This window comes from Thalassophryne amazonica, chromosome 21, assembly GCF_902500255.1.
Source record: "Thalassophryne amazonica chromosome 21, fThaAma1.1, whole genome shotgun sequence".
Lineage (NCBI taxonomy): Eukaryota > Metazoa > Chordata > Actinopteri > Batrachoidiformes > Batrachoididae > Thalassophryne > Thalassophryne amazonica.
The window spans coordinates 40,289,260-40,308,103 of record NC_047123.1 but is presented as its reverse complement, the minus strand read 5'-3'; the positions used below and the strand labels follow the sequence as shown (position 1 = coordinate 40,308,103).

Below are 18,844 nucleotides of genomic sequence, written 5' to 3'. Positions count from 1 at the left end.
AAGTTTTTTTTTCCCCAGACACAGCAGCAGAGATAGTAAACCCTCTGAAATCTCATTTATATTAAAAATACAGGTTAATAACGCGGAGCTGGTGTGTTCTAACCGACGGAGGTCTGTCGAACCGTCAACAGGGCGCCGCGGGGACGGACTTGTGTTACACGGTAAGAAGAAAAAAATCACATCATGACGTTTTTTTTTTAAAGTGTAGGCTAAATATTTAATAAGTCACATCTTTTATTTCAGTTTGTGGCGAGACGTGACCGTGGCTCCTGCAAGATGCCCGGAGGTTCGAGGATATTTTGGACTGGTATTAATGAATGTTTTTTGAGAGAGAATAATTGCGATGCATAAAAAGTTTATTCTGGTTTAACGAGAAGAAGAAGACAAATTAAGCCCAGAGGGTTATTAGACGACACGGGGAGCCGGAGAGAGAGTCGCCTTCATGAGGTAAGAAAAAAAGAAAAACAATGATTTAGTAATATGACTAAAGTTTTTAAAGGTCCGTAAAGTAAGAAAAAAAACATATTGGCTATATAATGTCAGACGTTTCCCCACTCAGCCAAAAATTTATGCAAACAGTCAGCATCAGCTCGAAAAGTAGAAGTTTTTGTGGAGCTTTTCACAACCAAATAAGCGTTTAAAGCGTAAAACCCTCCGCCAGTTAGATTTCTCAATAAATGACCACCGACTGTTTCTATCAAAGATACGGCGTGTGAATTGTAAAAATTACAGCTTCTGTGTGTTTTCAGTGGAACTTCTGCAAAACAACCGCATTTAAATCTTTATCCACGTTAAAACGACATGAGATTTATAATTATACGCTCTGAACAAATGCAAAGATTCTACATGACACACTTTCCTCTTGTCACACTGACAGCAGTGTGTCGGCTCACAGGCTGTTAATGTTTTTGACAGAATTGGTCAGAAATGTGCAACTTTCAAGTGCCTGGTGCAGCTTTTTACAAATCATAAAACAGCGGAGTAACAACAGTGAGTTTTAACATTAGAACTCTTACCCTCCTGATGTTGGTCAACTCGTGTATTTCAGATTCATTTTAATAAATGTTCACCTTTCTGTAGCAGTTGTTAGCTAAACTAGTTTCTTCATAATTACAAGCGGTTTTTAAAAACACGTTGTACAATTTTTACTGCGGATTATTCGCTGTTTAGGGTATTTCTACATGCCTTACACTGTAAAATATAATAAGTTGACTTTACTAAAAATGCAAACTTGCTCCCTTACAAAGTAATTTATGTTGTCTTGAAGCAGATTTGATTACCTTAATTATTGCGAGTGTGCAGTACTCAAATACACTTAAAATCTAGATTACAATAACTTGTTTATTTTGCTGTACTGAAAAAATTAAATTACAGTAATGTATTTACTGTGAGCATCCAGCAAGTGACGGCTTAATTCTCAAAATAGTTTTGTTCATTCATCATATTCAGGTCAACTTAATTTTCTTGAAGCTACAGCTTGAAAACTGAGTCTGGTTAACTTAATTCGTTTGTATGTTAGGATGCATTTACAGTGTACAGAGAGAGTGCGGCTCAAACCAAAGTCAAATTCCATGTATTCTGTGGATACTTGGCCATTAAAAGCTGTTCTGATTCAGATTCTGATAAACCAGAAAATGCTGATGAACCCTGTTTTATTTGAAACTTCAAAGTTGTTGCTTCAGTTCTCCGTCATTCAGTTATCTGTGATTTTCAGGGAACACTTGACATAAAATGCTGACAGCTGATTTTCATATTAAAACAATAGATGTCTCCCTTTTGGAAAGTCTCCCAAGAAATGTGATTGGAGAATCTTGATGTCTTCAGGGTGTATTAAAAACTAACCAGGAGAAAGTCATATTAAAACAATAGATGTCTCCCTTTTGGAAAGTCTCCCAAGAAATCTGATCAGAGAATCTTGATGTCTTCAGGGTGTATTAAAAACTAACCAGGAGAAAGCTGCTTTCAAGAACAGTTTCAGTTATTTTTTGACCCACTTCAGATGTTTCTTGGTCAGAATGAGGTGGTAAAGCAGGAACTTGCAGCAATACAAGTGAGCAAAGAAAATGTTTAGATTTAGGACTTAACATCCAAGCCGCTGGCATGTGAACGTTACCGTGAAGTGTTGAGATAAGGATTTGATGTTTGAATCCCAAAATGTGTAAAATATAATAAGTTGACTTTACAAAAAAAATATGCGAACTTGTTGCCTTAAAAAAGTGGCTTTGAGCAGACTTGAGTTTATTATACGCAGCTGGAGACATAATAATCATCTATCAGCTAATTTACCGCGACAGCCTGATGGTTACCCTTTAATAAACATGGACGTATGCTTTTTTCTTCAGGTAAGTGGACCAAATTTGTGTTTAATAACCATGAACATATGCTTTTTTCTTCAGGTAACTGGAACTTTTTCTTAATGTTTTCCTTCATGTATGCTGTGTTTAATAAACATCAACGTATACTTTTTTCTTCATGTAAGTGGACCAAATACTTTTTTCTTAATGTTTTCCTTCATGTATGCTGTGTTTAATAAACATGAACGTATACTTTTTTTCTTCAGGTAAGTGGACCAAATACCTTTTTTCTTAATGTTTTCCTTCATGTATGCTGTGTTTAATAACCATGAACATATGCTTTTTTCTTCAGGTAACTGGAACTTTTTCTTAATGTTTTCCTTCATGTATGCTGTGTTTAATAAACATCAACGTATACTTTTTTCTTCATGTAAGTGGACCAAATACTTTTTTCTTAATGTTTTCCTTCATGTATGCTGTGTTTAATAAACATGGACGTATGCTTTTTTCTTCATGTAAGTGGACCAAATACTTTTTTCTTAATGTTTTCCTTCATGTATGCTGTGTTTAATAAACATGGACGTATGCTTTTTTCTTCATGTAAGTGGACCAAATACTTTTTTCTTAATGTTTTCCTTCATGTATGCTGTGTTTAATAAACATCAACGTATACTTTTTTCTTCATGTAAGTGGACCAAATACTTTTTTCTTAATGTTTTCCTTCATGTATGCTGTGTTTAATAACCATGAACATATGCTTTTTTCTTCAGGTAACTGGAACTTTTTCTTAATGTTTTCCTTCATGTATGTTGTGTTTAATAAACATCAACGTATACTTTTTTCTTCATGTAAGTGGACCAAATACTTTTTTCTTAATGTTTTCCTTCATGTATGCTGTGTTTAATAAACATGAACGTATACTTTTTTTCTTCATGTAAGTGGACCAAATACTTTTTTCTTAATGTTTTCCTTCATGTATGCTGTGTTTAATAAACATGAACGTATACTTTTTTTCTTCAGGTAAGTGGACCAAATACTTTTTTCTTAATGTTTTCCTTCATGTATGTTGTGTTTAATAACCATGAACATATGCTTTTTTCTTCAGGTAACTGGAACTTTTTCTTAATGTTTTCCTTCATGTATGCTGTGTTTAATAAACATGAACGTATACTTTTTTTCTTCATGTAAGTGGACCAAATACTTTTTTCTTAATGTTTTCCTTCACGTTTGCTGTGTTTAATAAACATGAACAATTGCTTTTTTCTCTGTGTGTGACTTTAATGAATGTAATAAAGCACATATTCTAAACCTTATACGGCCTGTGTTCTTTCCTATAATATTGTTGAAAAGGGTAAATTGTTTTTCAAATGAGGTTTTTTGTGAAAAACACTTACTGGCACCTTTTGCTCTAAAAATACCATCTGGCCTGACACCCAGCCACCCTGCCGGGAGTGACGGAGAAGAAACTTTGTTTTTTTCCGCCTTCATCACCTCGGGGCGGCATCTCCGATCAGCGGGTGTCCTGCAGTCCCTGATCGACTGGGTAATATCTTAATAGAAACTGCATCTGGCGTGAGTGAGAAGGAGCTTTGTTGATTGTCCGGGTTCATCACCTCGGGGCAGCATCTCCGCTCAGCGGGTGTCCTGCCACACACACACACACACACACACACACACACACACGCACACACACGCAAGCACACACACGCGAGCACACACGCAAGCACACACACACACACACACGCACACACACACACGCACACACATGCGAGCACACACGCAAGCACACACACGCAAGCACACACACACACACACACAGACACAGTTAGCGTCTGCAACAGGTATTACAGCCGTGGGGTCATGTTTCCGCGAGCAGCTCTATGCGTGGGTATTTGACCGTCTTGCTGCAAAGACTTACACCCGAGAGAGACGGCTATTTGATTCCCTTCTTTAATTTACGAATTAAAAAAACAGAAAAGGAAACGCTATAATTTAAGAATTAAGAAATATTAAAGGCGTATTAAAATATTCATGTTTAATCACTAAATTGAAGAAAACCTCCCATAATTATGCGTAAGATACGGTATTTTTTATTCCTTCTTTAATTGAGGCATTAAAAACCATAAAAGGAGGCGCTTTAATTTAAGAATTAAAAATATTAAAGGGTCATTAAATAATAGACACTGATTTATGTTTAATTATTTCAGAATTAGTTAATTCTTTAATACATTAAAAAGATCTAGGTATTTTTAATCATTCTTTAATTTATGAAATAAAATATTAAAATATTAGACCCTGGGTGGGAGGGGAGGTATGGCTTGGAGGCGGCGCTTGGGCGGGGTTAGGGGAGGAGCTTGGGGCTGGGGCTAGGGGAGGAGCCAGGGGCGGAACTAGGGGAGGAGCCGGGGCGGGGCTTAGGGGCGGGACATACTGATGTCATCAACTCTGATTGGATGTGAAGTCATAAGGGGCGGGGGCTTGAAGGCGGGACTAGGGCGGGGCTTAGGGGCGGGACATACTGACGTCATCGACTCTGATTGGATGTGACGTCATAAGGGGCTGGATTAGGGGAGGGGCTTATGGGCGGGACATAGTGACGGCATCGATTCTGATTGGCTGTGACGTCATAAGGGGGCGGTGCTTAGTGACGTAGTCGATTCTGATTGGCTGACAGGGTCATTAATCACTTTTTGACTAAAGGTTGGTCAGTTTTCTCTCTCGTGGGGATCCACAGGTTTTACATTGGGGTAGTGTTTAGAAAATAGGTAGCTGACGTTTTCAAGGGTGGTAATAAATTATGCAAAGTTTCTATAATGATTTTAACTGAGTGCAGGAAATTAAACTGAGAAAGTTTGTGAATAATTGTCTTTATTATTTAACAGATTTAGTTGATGTCATGTTTTACAACTGGTAAAGTTGAGATATTTCCTTTGTTCAGAGCTCGTCTGGTTACCAGGGACTGATTAATGGTGATATCAGCGTTCATTGTTCACTGTTACCTAATATCCCTAATTTCTGGTCTCTGAATGGACCAGAAAAACTAGCCAATCAGAGGCGGGGGGGTATAAAAGGCAGAGACGCCGCGATCAGAGTGGGAATCCGAATTAGTTCTTGAGCGCGTCCAGACTGTTTCATCGACAGGTAAGAAAAATCAGTCAGTTACTTATTCACTTTATTAATCCGTGCACACAGTATTGATCCGGAAAATGTAATCTACCAATAAAGCTGATCGATGATGGAGGAGAATAAAGAGCCGCAGTAACGGAGGCTGTTTGCGGCACATTTACCGCTGATTTAGCGGCATTTTGCCGGTTGTTCGCTCTAACAGGGTGTGAGTTCGTGTCCGTGTCTCAGCGCACCCAGACGACCTTGCTGCAGTGTCCCGCAGAGCACGCGCACGGCGCACGGTACCGGAGCCATCTGTTTCCGTTATGTGAACAAAAGGCCGTAAATCGGATCAGGTGTTTACAAAATAAACGCACGAATGTCATCGACATCTTTTATTTTTTTTATTTATTTAGTCAGATTATTTTTTTAATTAAACAGATTTTCCGCGTTCGCGGACAAACGAGCACGCACACGCACTCTAATTCTGCAGCCTGAACGGGTGTGACCCGGTTCGAGCGGACCAGCTGAAGGTGACCCAGCAGTCGCCGCAGCCTGCAGAGTTAAAGGTCAGTCTGTGATCCCGCAGGTCTCCAGAACATGTGATTAATTACATTAATGTCCACTTAAAGGTAAAAAGACTATTTTAGACTTGAGGTATCTTTTGAGGTCCAAGTCAAAGCTGGTTTAAATAATTTCCCACTGAAATATGCTTTCAAAATTTAAAAGGACTTATGTAAACCTATCTCCAGGCACATCTGGGTTAAATCAGTTTTCACATATAGTTGTGATGTGTCCCAGTTCAGGGTCTGCACCCTTCTTAGGTCTCTGTCCCACCAACCTCTTCAGGCTTCAGCCCTTCAGAGGAGACAAGGACAAACTATTCTGAAATAGAATGGTCTAGCCCACAAAGTATTTTTCTGTTACATCATTATGTTTCTGCGCCCCCCCACATCCTGTCACCTGGCAACCTTGACTGTTGCAGGTGCCAAGCTTGTGTACTGGATACTTTAGGAATCTTTTTTTTTTTTCATTACTTTTTATGCTTTACTAGTAAATATTACTTATTTAAACTGCACATGTTTCCCCCCCCTCCCCCTTTATCTCTTTGGGGTGGGGGGGAGATTGCAATTACTCATAGGATGGTTTTAGTCCACAAGCCAACATAGGGGTATACTTGCGCACCCCCCCCCCCCCAACTCTATGAACCTATATTTTCCTGAAGCCTTAGACTGTCCCATTAATGAAATGGAATGTTAACACTGAAAGATTTGGGATGCACTACCTGTTTTCATGCAACAAATAATCAAACCCAATAATCACCATTTTTACTGGATTGTTTTCTGTATGTTTTTGTACTTTGAAGGAGGAACTCTCTTTTGAGGTCTGTGATCTTTATCACACATTGTTCATTATTCATATGCAAGATGGAAAAAAAAAAAAGAACAAAGCATATTGTTAAGTCTATTTTATACCAGGATAAACTATCATTTGAAGTCTTAACTGTTACAGTTAAACCCAATGGACCAAATGGGGGACCCAAAAGCAGGACGCTGCGATGAAAGAACAAAGTACAATTTATTGGAAAATGTGTAGTACAAGATTAATCTGGAAATGTGCAAGGAGTCCTGGAGGCAGGAGACACAGACTGGACCAGAACAAAGGATGTGACAGGAGACCAGAGCCAGGTGAGACCAGAGTAGGTGGAGACCAGAGCCAGGGACTGAATAGGCAGTGAGGTTGGAGACTGGAGCCAGGTGGTCGCCCACAGAGCTGACTCGAAGCAGGATCACTGGAGAATATAGAAAACACAAGTAAGTCGCAGTGCAAAGCACCAAGGTAACTCTGCAAAAAGGTAGAGAGGCCAAATACCGCATAGTGATAACCGAGTTACTGGCAAAGGTGGAAGTGCTGAACCAGGGTTTATATCAGGTGAGATCATCAGCTCCACAGCATGTCACCTGGAAACACACAGGAAGGGAGGGGAAGGCAGTACAAAGCACATAACTGTCTGAAAATAAAATAATAAATTGCTAGATTCTCAACGTCAAATATTTTAAACTGTATGAGGCCAGACAATTATGGAGTACCTCTATTTGTTTCTTATAAAGAGGTAATATATTCAAATACGTCAACATTTTAACATTGTTTTACACTAAGAATACTTTAGACATTGCTGTTGCAATTGAACTACAACAATATTTGCATAACCTGTAACCTGAAATACCTCAGTGAAGATTTTTGGTGTTTTGGCCTTATGAAAAATGGTGATTATAGGGTACAGTGAGGCAAATGAATATTTGATCCAGTCAATTTTGCAAGTTTTCCCACCTACAAAGAATGGAGAGGTCTGCATACCCTGTAGGATTTTAAACCATGACAGCATCATGTGTTACTAATGTAATCTTTGTGACTGTTGTCCCAGCTCTCTTCAGGTCATTGACCAGGTCCTCCTGTGTAGTTCTTAGCTTTCTCAGAATCATCCTTAACCCACAAGGTGAGATCTTGCATGGAGCCCCAGACCGGGGAGGATTGACAGTCATCTTGTGTTTCTTCCATTTTCTAATTGTGATATCCTGACTTTTATTTGTATTTAATTATAAATACTTACCTGTTAAATTACTGGGGTTAAATTTGTGTAGATTAAGGTGATGAGCTACTCTCATGGGTCCACTAGGTGGCGATCATGCCATGATGTCAGGAGGGCATGGGAAAGGAAGGAGTTTTTTTCTGAGTAACACAGAATGCTTGTACCTCCATTGTGCTGGTCAAGTAGTAGTAGTCGTGTGTGTAACATGTCAGGGTTAGGGTTAGGGTTTGTTTAGTAAAGTTCAGTTGAATTCCAGATGTGGATGTTCGGTTCATCTCACGATACAACACTAATAATTACACCAACAGTTGCTGTCTTCTACCAAGCTGCTTGCCTGTTGTCCTGTAGTCCATCCCAGCCTTGTGCAAGTCTACAGTTTTGTCCCTGGTGTCTTTAGACAGCTCTTTGGTCTTGGATAGGGTGGAGTGTGATAGTGTGTGTGGACAGGTATCTTTTATACAGGTAACGAGTTCAAACAGGTGCAATTAATACAGGCAAAGAGTGCAGAATAAGAGGACTTCTGAAAGAAAAACTAACAGGTCTGTGAGAGACAATTCTTGCTGGTTGGTAGGGGGTCAAATACTTATTTCATGCAATACGATGAAAATTAATTATTTAAAAATCATACAATGTGATCTTCTGAATGTTTTGTTTTAGATTCTGTCTCCTAGTTGAAGTGAACCTACGATAAAAATGACAGACCTCTACATTCTTTGTAGGTGGGAAAACAGACAGTGGATCAAATAAGAATTTGCCTTTGTTGTATGAAAACACGTAGTGCATCCCAAAATTTTCAGTTTTAACATTGAAGCAGCAGGACAAGTGAGGAAATGAACACAATGGACTTAAATAGAACAGAAACTGATTGGAGAACCAAATGCACATGTGGGGGAAGTTTCTAGAAAGGGCTGTGGCTGGGTGAATCCAAGATGATACGTGGTGCAAGATAGGGAGGACAACACCAGATGGAGTGATGAAAAGACAGAGATATGTGAAGAGGTGCCAAGAGAGTGAGTGAAGGAAAACACAAAGCAGACAAAGACGCAAGACAGGTGCAGTGATGAAGTGAGAACATAATCAGATGGGCATGAGAGTGAACACCAACAACTGGGATGAGGGAAAACAGAGCACAAGAAGAAAACAGAAAGCGAGGGCGGAATAATAAATTACTAGGAACCAAACATGAGAACTAAAAAGCAACCATCAGATAATAAGTTAAAGTTTTATTGTTGGTTTATAAAATTGTTCATGGACTGGCGCCTTCCTACTTGGCAGACTTGGTTAAGCCCTACGTACCTGCGAGGCCTTTGCGTTCGCAGGGCGCAGGGCTTCTGTGTGTTCCGAGGATGAACAAAAAGTCTGTGGGGTATAGAGCCTTCTCCTACCGTGGTCCGGCTCTTTGGAACAATCTACCTGCTGTTATTCGGCAGTCTGACACGGTGGAGATTTTTAAATCAAGACTGAAGACCCAATTTTTTAGACTGTCTTTTCATTAATTTTTTAATCTGTTTGTGTTTGCTTTGTAATTTCTTTTTATTCTACTGTGTTTTATCTTTAACTGTGCTTTTCTTGCTTTTAATTTTGAATTTAGATTAATTTGTGTTGTTGTGAATTATGTGAAGCACCTTGGTGTGACTGTCGTGATTTGGCGCTATATAAATTAATAAATTGAAATTGAATAAGTATTAAAGAAAACTACGTAAGAACAGGCCGGAGAGCAATAAGAAAATAAACACTAAAGCACAACTAAACTGGAACTGACAAAGAAAACAAAGCGGTTAAACAAACTATAAGTAAAACAGAGACGACATAACAGAAAACGAAACCCGACATTAAAGCACAACAGATAATATTACAAATGAAAGGACCTAAATAAACAAATGATAAACTCGTGATAAAAATGAAAACAAACTGACACAACAAAACTAGAACGAACTGAACTGTGGCCAAAGTATGAAAAGTAACAAAGGAACAAACACATGATGAAAATAAAATACCTAATAAATCAAAGCTGGAGCAGATGAGGGGAAAAATGGAATTGAAGCCCCGGTCAGGGCCAAATCCTGTTAAAGTTAAGTACACAGGAGGTAATGTTTGAGGGTGGACAGGCAGGCTTTCTGTGACTTTTTTTCTTTGACTAGCTACCACTCCTGCTACCCATAATACATTGTGACCAGTGTTGCCACAGTTACTTTAAAAAAGTAATCCAACTACTGATTACTGATTACTCCTTGAAAAAGTAACTAAGTTAGATTACTAGTTACTTTCCCCAGCTGCTGACAACAACCCTCTGTCACCTCAACATGACAATGATACTTGTTTTGCCAAAACTCACTTTATAGTCACCCTTTCTTGACAAAGGGCAGGGAACTGCTGAACCAACATGGAACACTCGGCGGGAAACCATGTGGCGGTCCAAAACCCAAATGATAACCAGGGGAACGGTCCGGAGGCCTATACTGATATATGGGAAAGTCTGGAGGGCGACCACTAGGCCTATTACAGTGCGAGGAGACCTCAAGAGGCCCATCATGTGAATGATCAGGCACCGTGGCAGGTACAGAGCGAGAACAGGGATGGACCACGGAATCGACATCAATGACCTGATGGTTGATAACTTCACTGAACTGACGGTGGTCAGGGAGATGAGGCAATAAACAAAAGGGACAGAGAGCCGAGAAAGTCTGATGTAAACCAGAAAACTTAAAGAAGGGAAACTGGTGCAAAAAATTAACCAACCAAATCCCAACACAACTCAGTGAGCCAAAAAGAAGGGGAAAAGACAATGGAGAAAACTGTAATGTAAACCCAGACGCAACCAGAACCGAAGGACCCAAAATGAAACCTATACCAGCGGCGATAAAAAAAAAACATACCAACAAGGACCCGGCGAGAAAGGCAATTACAGTGATGACAAAAAGAACGAAAGTGCTCAAAAAAAAGGAACAAAAACAAAAAACTGACAAACAGAAGTTCTGTGAAGGCCAGATGCAATAATAGACATAAGGAAAAGACACGATAGGGCGCTAAATCGTGTCAAAAAAGTACGTACAAGGTCACATCCCAAACTAAACAAACGTAGGGGATTTAAACCAGAAAAGCGAACTAAATAGCAATAAGAGGAATAAGCTGTATTAAACCATATCCAAAATATTGAAGAACCCCTCCAGGTCTACAATTATTTGGACAGTAGAAAAACACAAACCGAGACAAACATGAACCAAGACATCGGTTAATCAAAGAACGTATTTGACATTGGACCTGATGGAGGGGGATACTGAACCCAGCTAAACTAGTGAAACATGTTTTTGAGATGCTGAGCAGCCTTCTGAGTGAATGTAGAAGATAGCATACCCAGGAAAACAGGTTTTGGGAAAAATCAAAACAGATACGTCAAAACAAAACTGTGTGAAGGCCAAGGGATTCTGACATGAAAAGAGAATTTGCTTCATTAAACTCCATAAAAATTGACAAACTCGCTGAAAAGACATGCAACTTCATAAACAACTCAGCAGAGGTAGCAATCAAGCAAAGCCGTTTGCGGTGAACATGTCTCATAATTAAGGGCAAGCTGTGAGGAGACCAGAGAAACAAAATAAACTTGAGACAGAGCATGTTGAGAATGACTGTCAAAATCTGGGTGCATGAATTGTCAGATAACCAAACCAGGCTTATTAGTGGAGCAAAAAATTGCATGCAAAACGGGTTATACAAAAAACTAAAAAGGAAAATCATCAAAGAGTGAACAAACAAAAGAACAATTACTGTTTGGTGACTGTTGGTTCCGAAGGACGTCTGCAAGGACTCAGCTGACAGTTGGGCAGGAGGCAATGGCTCTGTAGGAGTGGGCGTGGCAGGAAATCCCGGTGACGTAAGCTTCATTGTCGTTGTGGGTAGTGGCAAAAGAACATGATGGACTCTAGGTTCACTGAGAACGAAGCAGGTGCATGGGCGTGGCTTGAGGCGAGAGCTTCCAGGAGGGCTGAGAGGCATGCTCTGATGACGTCAGCATTGTTGTTGAACTCATCGGAGGTACGCTCAGCTGGGGCCTTCACCGCCGAGGCAGGACCCGGACTAGCATGCTGGTCGTCGTGGTTCCCACAGAAGCTGGTTGGTGAGACCGAAGAGGGCAGAACGGCTTGAATAAGTGCCGTTAGCGTTACTGTTGTCACTTCCGGTGCTGTAGCTGAATCGCTGAGCTCGTGCGCTGCAATTTGCGGCACCGACATGGAACTTCCGAACGGTTTGACATTCGGTTCAGGAGCTGGAAGCAGAGCTGATGGTTCCAGAGAACTTTCCTCCATCAAGAATTCAGGCACCGTTGGAGCTGTAGTCTTTCGGGAAGCAGAGCCTATCGGAGCCGGGTGCTGCAGCTGAAGTGGCCCCAGCTTACGTGGAGTGGGGACCGGAGGTGGGAGAGGTGACACCAATCTCGGTGTGTAACTTGGCTGTGGAGACAGTTCTCTTGTCCGGGGTTGCTCTACCAGCTCTCGTACTGTGGAGCGCCGTGGAGCTGGAGCTGGTGCAGAAGACGAGGCTGGAGATGATGCAAGAATCGTCTGAGAGGACGGCAGGTGACAGTAAGCAGGAGATACTGCGGCGTCAGACAGCGTAATGGAGCGAGGTGTGTTAAGACTGGCTATGATGTTTGCTTCAAAGAGGAAGTCCATCGGGTCCTCGACGCAGGTAGGCAGCTTACCTTGCTTGAATAGTGCTTTTGTTTTGGTTAACTCAGGGAATGCAGAAACCATTTCTGGAGCAGTGAGGAGTAGTTGATCTACAGTAGACAAAATGCGCTGCTTGCTTCGCTCGCCTGGACTGTCCATGAACTCAAAAAATAAATCCTGAATTTTGAACAAAAATTCTGCCTTGCTCTGGAGTGATGAATCCTCCATTTCTGAAGAGGAATCCTCTTCCAGGTCGGTCCAGTCAGAGCCATCATCTTGTGGCGGGCGAGTGGATTGCAGATATGACTCTGGATGTTTGACTCAATCAGGTAGCCTCTCTGCAGCAAACAAATTGTCCAGATCCTCTAGATCAGGGAAGTAGCGATAAAGCCAGGTGTTTGCTAGAACAACTTCCCAAGCCTGATCCAGATAGTCAAATTTCTCACCTGGGGAATTGACGTGGCGAAAGCAGGTAAAAAAGAATCTTATGTCTGCGAATACCTCTTTAAGTGCTGACATGTTGAGTTCTGGGTCTGAGTCTGCGGCCTCCTGGTACTGGCCCGATTGTTCTATCAGGGCTGGTGGTGGGCTGAAACCGGAAGCAGTGGGAGACCAATGCAGACTCACAGGCATGGTTGGTTTAGTTGAATAATAGGCTAAGGTCAAAACACACAAGACCGAGAGGCTAGAAAGTGAACAAAGTCAACAATCGGGCAGAGAGCGGTGGAACTGTGAGGGTTTTAAAGCGGAACAAACTAATCAGGTTGATGTGAAGCAGGTGTGTGGAAGGTTTTGGAAAGAGGTGTGGTTAAGTGAACAAAGAAGAGAGAAAAAAGGCAGGAGGGCAAAACAAAAGTGGTGCAAAGCAAGATAAGTAGGTGACAGAAGAACTAACAGAATAACATGATGTGTTCTAGACAAATAATAATGCATGAGCAAAACAAAAAGGGGCAGAACTAAGAAATACTGTGACTAGTCTAAAGAGGACAAAGAGACAAATGACTAACTAGAAAATAAATAAGCAAATAAAACCAGAGGTTATAGAAAAGCACAATAAATAACAGAACTTAACCTGATAAGAAACACTACAAGATAAATAACCAAAACCTGAGACTAAAGCATAAAACAATAAATGTGATAAATAGAACAAAACTAAGACTAAAACAACTAAAGGGACCAAGAGTGAAAGCAAAACATAAGCAGTAAAGTAAAACTATAAATGTGGTAAGCAAATGATACACAGAGAGTAAATCAACAAAACAATTACAACCGAAGCATGACCATGAAAACTGGACGTGACTAAACACAGAAAGCTCAGAGCATAGAGATGAACAGGGTCAAGAACAATACCAGCAGGGACTAAAGGGCCAGATCATGACAAGATTAACGCGTTACGTTACTAAGTAACACGTTACCGGCATCACTGATTGTGATTACTGACCATGCCTTCAGAAAAAAATACTGGTAAACCAGTGCTGACTGTGTGTAAATGTTTTCTGTTTTAACAAAATTACCATTTTTAACATTTAACACAGGGGAGGTGATGGGTACTAGTGGTTAAGTGTGCAACCAAACCCTGGTCCTGATCTGCAGTGCTTCCAGACACCCTCTGATTTTAAATCTTTGTCTGGTCTTAAATTTGTCCATCTTAATGCGCGCAGCTTGTTATCTAAAATGGACATGGTTCAGAATTTGGATTAAATCAACCGATGCAGATATTGCTGTAATTTCTGAAACTTGGTTGACTAATCTATTGAAAATGATTACATTAATATATCTGGTTATATGTTTATCATACTGACAGGCCTAAAAAAGGTGGCGGAACTGCAATTTATGTAAATCTAAATTTGATTCTCAGTAGTTCTGTCTGAATCAATCTGTAAACAACTGGAATTGTTGGCACTAAATGTGGAAATATCCAAAAGTCTTTGTATTACTGTTGTAGGGTGTTATAGGCCTCCATCAGCCCCTAGTGAAGCATTACATCTTTAAAGCATTTTTTGTCCAAACTGAATTATAGTGAACTTCTTCTGGCTGGTGATTTAAACTGGGACTGGCTTAATGTATCCTCGGGTCATTTTAAATCCTTCTGTGATACCTTTAATCTTACCCAGTTGGTGAATTTACCCACTCGACCAAATCTTAAAAACCCTGATAAATCAACTTTGATTGACCTGATTTTTACTAATGTTCCACATAAATTCTTTTCACTGGGTGTCTTCTGTAATGACCTAAGTGATCATTGTGTTGTTGCCACTGTTAGAAACACCAAGGTGCCTAAATCTAAACTTCGTATTATTTGTAAGAGGGATCGTAAACATTTTAATGAGCAAGCTTATCATCATGATTTGACTTGTATTGATTGGAAAAAAACAGGGCTGATACCAGATGTGGAGGCAGCTTGGACATTTTTTAGGGACTCTTTTATGCAAATTGTAAATAAACATACCCCATTAAGGAGATACAGGGTTAAGGGGCGGGAAAACCCATGGTTCTCTCCAGAGCTGGCGGATGCTCTTTATGAGCGAAATCAAGCCTGGGCTAAGATTCAGAAACAGATTCTCCCACAGATTGGTTCTATTTTAGACAATAAGGAACAAATGTTCTTCCTTCATTAAAAAAGCCAAATCAGAATACTTTTTGTCTATCACGACTGAAAACTTAAACAATCCACATAAATTTTGGAAAGTTATAAAGTCACTTTCAGTGACTAAAAGCACTCTTCTACCTACCAATATTTTAGACGGCTCTTCGCCTGTGTATAGCAAACTTGAAATTTTAAATTGTTTTAATAAGCATTTTATAAAATCTGTCTCTTTGTTTGATTCTCTTGGCACTATCCCAGTGAAACCCTCCACAAATTCTCCAACTTACACTGGAGACCCTTTTAATTTAGTACCTTTTTCTGTGCAGGAAGTTCATAAAGCCCTCAAAACATTAGATCATAGAAAACCCTCTGGCCCAGATTTGATTAGGTCCTTATTTTTTTTAAATTGGCTGCCGACTTTGTGGCAGAGCCTCTTACAATCCTTTTTAACCTCACAGTGGAAAGAAATGACATACCATCTCTATGGAAACGGCTTATGTCTTCCCATTATTAAAAGGGGGTGACCCTGCAATGCTGACAAATTATAGACCAATATCCAATCTTTCAATTTTGGCCAAAATTCTTGAATCTCTTGTTAGTGAGCAAGTGAAGGAGTTTTGTATGCAAATGACATCCTATCAAAACATCAATCTGGCTTCAGAAAAAAAAAACACAGTACAGCAGCAATGAAGGTGGTAAATTACATTACTGTTGCACTTGACAAACCAACACTGTGCATCTCTTTTTTATTGATTGTCAAAAGTGTTTGACACTGTTGATCATGACATTTTATAACTTAGATTGCGTCATCAGGATTTTCAGAGCACACAGTTGCTTGGTTCTCAAATTATCTCAGTAACAGGTCTCAGTGCATTAAATATGATGATCTGTGTCTGAATTTGTTTACTGTTCATAAGGGGGTGCCACAGGGTTCTGTACTGGGCCCCCTCTTATTTATTATTTATATCAATCTTTTGGGTCTAAATGGTCCGATGCAAATGTGCATTTCTATGCTGATGACACAGTATTTACAGTTGTGGACCAACACTTGTTTCGGGCTGTAGAATCTTTGCAGAAAGCTTTTGTAGCTGTCAGCACTCTCTAATACACTTGAAACTTGTTCTTAATGCTGAAAAACAAAGCTTATGTTATTCTCTAACTGCAAAAAGCCTCAGATGGTACCCACTGTGTCCACTCTTGAGGGCAGTGAAATACAGGTGGTTCATATGTATAAATATTTAGGTGTCTTGATTGATGATTCACTCACTTTCAAGCCACATATAGAAAATCTTGTTAAGAAGCTGAAGCTAAAATTGGTTTTTATTTTCGTAATAAGTTGTGTTTTTCTTTTAATGTGAAAAGCGTCTTGTCGCTGCAACATTTGTATCTGTGTTGGATTATGGAGATCTTCTGTACATGAATGCTGCCCTGAGGTTCATTACGAACTGTAAAATGTCTACTCACCACTTATACACTCGAGTAGGATGGTCTGCTCTGGCCACTCGAAGGGCTATGTCATTTCTACACTTTTATTTATAAGGCAATTTTGGGATTGCTGCCTTCATACATTTGCTCGTCATTACTCTGAGAAATGTTGAATCCTATTCTCTTCGTTCGAAAGAGTATTTGTTGCTTTCTGTCCCCTTTGCTCGGACGGAATTGGCAAAACAGCCTTTGTTTATTCTGCACCTTATGCGTGGGAACATGCTACAGAAAGACTGGAAACTAACGAATTAATTTCTTTGAGCACTTTTAAATCCAAACTAAGATACTGAGGCCAATTGTACTATATGCACTGTTTCTCATAATGTGTTTATAACTTCTGTGTTTTTATGTATAAATATGTAACTGTATTTGTGTTTGCTGCTGCCATTTGGCCAGGACCCCCTTGAAAAAGAGGTTTTTAATCTCAATGGGATATTTTCTGGTTAAATAAAGGTTAGAAGAAGAAGGTGTTGGGCTTGAGACCAGAAGATCCTTGGTTTCAAATCCCCGCCTGACTGGGAAAATCACTAAGGGCCCTTGGGCAAGATCTTAATCCCCTATTGCTCCCAGTGTGTAGGGAGCGCCTTGTATGGCAGCACCCTGACATTGGGGTGAATGTGAGGCATAATTGTAAAGCGCTTTGAGCATCTGTTGCAGATGGAAAAGCGCTATATAATGCAGTCCATTTACCATTTATTTACCATTTAACATGAATCATGACATATTTATCACTAAATTATGAAGAGAAGCGTTTTTAACCCCCCAGACCCACCTAAGTACAGCCCTCTTAACCCCTGCCACTTTAAGCACTTTTTTAAATGTAGATGTAAATTAATATTCAGTTTTCAGCTAGTTGACAGTAGGACTGTACAATGTGGCCATACGAGGTCTGTCCAAAAGTATCGTCCTTTTTATTTTTTTTCAAAAACTATATGGATTTGAATCACGTGTGATTGCATCAGCCAAGCTTGAACCTTCGTGCGCATCATGAGTTTTTCCACGCCTGTCGGTTGCGTCATTCGCCTGTGGGCAGGCTTTGAGCGAGCACTGGTCCACTCCTACCGTCGGATTTCTTTTGTCTGAGAACTTGCTGAGAGACTGCCGCTTTGCTCCATGAAATTTTTTCAGAAACTGTTACAGACAGGCAGTTGGAAACCATTCGATAGATTCAGTTGGATATCGGTGAAGATTCTGTCGGCGTCACGCGGATTATGGACTGTTAAAACCTTTTTAAAGACAGCCCACAGCGGTGGAGGGCGCGCCGATGCGGCCATTCGACAGGCTGGATCGACCAGATCATTTGTAAACTGAACGCTGTGTTGATCCGGGACATCATGTGACTACCACAGAAATGGCAGGAGAGCTGGACATAGCACTTTTGCGGCACATTCCACTGTTACAGGAGATTTGTAATGAAAGACGTGCGGAGGATTTTGCGCGTCGGCACGAAGCAGCTCAGGACGCGCAGCAAAAAAACACCTCCGTCTTGGAAGTCTCACAGGACATGTGGGGCATGTCCAGCTGTTACACAATTTCTCGGATACTCACTCGACTGCAAGCCATCGAAAGCTGTCTGAATCTTCTGAATGGTTTCCAACACGGAGGTGTTTTTTTTTTTTTTTTTTTTTTTTTTTTTTTTTTTTTTGCTGCGCGTCCTGAGCTGCTTCGTGCCGACGCGCAAAATCCTCCGCACGTCTTTCATTACAAAATCTCCTGTAACAGTGGATCAGAATCAGAATACTTTATTAGTCCCTTAAAGGGCAATTCATTGCAGACCCCCCTGGCCAACCATAAAAACACAGACATAACATTTACATAGGTACAGTATATGCTAAATAACAATCACAGAATCAAGGTTAAAAACAAGGACCAAAATCCTCAGCCAGTGTTCAGGAGAGTCTAATAGCAGAAGGAATAAAAGGACACTGAATAGCGATTAGTTCTCATCTGGGGCATCTGATAGCGCCGCCCAGAGGGCATGAGTGTAAAGCCTAATGATAAGATGTGTCTCTGATCTAAATCAATGATCTGCTGGGCTTTTGTCATGACACGACTCTCCCACAGTGATGCCAGGTGTGACTATGATTTGACACAAAGGGCTGCAACAGTGAAATTA

General features: G+C 40.3%; 1 protein-coding gene and 1 long non-coding RNA gene across 4 annotated transcripts in view; one reads left to right on the top strand and one right to left on the bottom strand.

The window, feature by feature from the left end:
- Positions 1-5,397: 5,397 nt before the first annotated feature.
- LOC117503198 (creatine kinase B-type-like) overlaps positions 5,398-18,844 on the top strand; it is a 41,493-nt gene continuing 28,046 nt past the window's right edge. Inside the window, exon 1 of one of the 3 annotated variants that reach the window (XM_034162399.1) lies at positions 5,398-5,435. The gene's annotated coding sequence lies outside the window, so the exon portion shown is untranslated. Of the gene's footprint in view, positions 5,436-12,430; positions 12,676-18,844 lie in introns of those variants that run through there. The other 2 variants (XM_034162400.1, XM_034162398.1) reach the window with 2 other exon arrangements.
- Positions 6,959-11,877, bottom strand: LOC117503199. The gene is made up of 3 exons (XR_004558516.1): positions 11,755-11,877; positions 7,272-7,360; positions 6,959-7,191 (listed from the first exon to the last, which is right to left on the bottom strand). It is a non-coding gene; the product is annotated as an uncharacterized LOC117503199 (long non-coding RNA).